Below are 1658 nucleotides of genomic sequence, written 5' to 3'. Positions count from 1 at the left end.
TGTGTGTGTGTGCTTCTCTCTCTGTCCCTGTCTCTTTCTGTCTCTCTCTGTGTTTCTCTCTGTCTCTGTCTTTCTGTCTCTGTCTTTGTATGTGTGTGTACATGTTCAAGTGCACGAGTGTTCACATGTGTGCATGCGTGTTTCATTCATCTACTAGTTTGAATCTTCTTTTAAGCCAAAAAAATTTAGCCAGAACTGAATACATACTTACGTATACACATTCATATACACACTTAAGCACATAAATACACAATATTACAAACTATGCACACTCATATATAATTTTACACATGTATGCTATGCATGCTGACCGATTTCATCCCACTTCCTAATACCCCTATCCTTCCTCCCCTTCTCCACAGCTCTGTCATGTCTATTCGTGTGTGTGTGTGTGTGTGTGTGTGTGTGTGTGTGTGTGACCCACTGAGATTAACCAGGGCCATCTGTGAGACTATGGGTTTGGTGATACCCATTGGAGCCTGGTGGGCTCAGCGGTGAATGCACACCTAAAACCAATGATTCTTCTTTTCCTAGAATCTGTCAACATCCAGAGTGAAGGGTGTGGTCCATATGCCTCTTCCCCTTCTTTGATTGGCTGTAGATTGGGCTGATCTGTTGTGAGCGCGCAGTGCAAGGAACTGATTTGTCATTCTAGAGAACGACATTTCACAGCCCTTCACGTGTCTTTCAGCTCGTACAGCCTTCCTGCTCCTCCTTCCACAATGTTCCGTGAGCCTTAGAGATGGCGGCCAAGTGGTTGTTTATAGCTGGCCCCATACCTGATGCTTATGCTTTGCGTCTTTGGGCAAGCCCAAGGCTCAGTCACTGCCCATTATAAGGAGATGCTTCTCCGCTATGGGACCTCTTTTGTCTACGGTACACACAAAGGCATTTAGAAGCTGCTATGTCAGTTTAGCGAACTGTCAGTAGGAAATATGCCCATTGCCTGGGCCTCCAGGCCTCAGCTGTTAGTCGGGCTTATGGTACCATGAAGTCACACATTTTTAAAACTAGAAATTTGGGTTGGTTTTTCTGGTACTTCTGCTTTCTCACTGTCTTCGTTTTCAGTTTGTGAAAATCTGGTGCTAGCTAAAAAAACAGACGTCACAGACTCCCAGCTACCATGTGAGAAGTGTCTCCGCCCCTTCCGTCTCTGAGAAGGCTCAAAACATTTTCTCTGTCCACTCTGGCCAGCCTATACACACCCATGCCGGCTCTGTTCTCAGGAAACTCTTGTGTGAGTGACAGGCTTTCTCATACATTCTCTGCCCGTGACATCATCAATCCACCTATTCATCCAGAGTGGGGTGCTGGCTGGAGAGATGGCTCAGTGATTAAGAACATTGACTGCTCTTCCAGAGGTCCTGAGTTCAATTCCCAGCAACCTCATGACCATCTAAAGGGATCTAATGCCCTCTTCTGGTGTGTCTGAATACAGCTACAGTGTATTCATATACATATAACAAACAGAGTAGGGCCCCATCTGTTTCTACAGAGGGACGGCAGATAAATTAGCCCAGTGGACAGGACGATCTGTGACCATGCTGCTTGGAGAGCTTTTGTCTGGTACTCCTGTCTTCCTCACTGAGTATGAGCTTCTGCATAGAACGTGAATGTTTTCACACATCACTGTGAATTGGGCTGCACTGGGCTATACT

This window comes from Grammomys surdaster, unplaced genomic scaffold (genome assembly GCF_004785775.1).
Source record: "Grammomys surdaster isolate TR1022 unplaced genomic scaffold, NIH_TR_1.0 255, whole genome shotgun sequence".
NCBI classification, from domain to species: Eukaryota; Metazoa; Chordata; class Mammalia; order Rodentia; family Muridae; genus Grammomys; species Grammomys surdaster.
Note: the sequence above shows the minus strand (reverse complement) of the source record.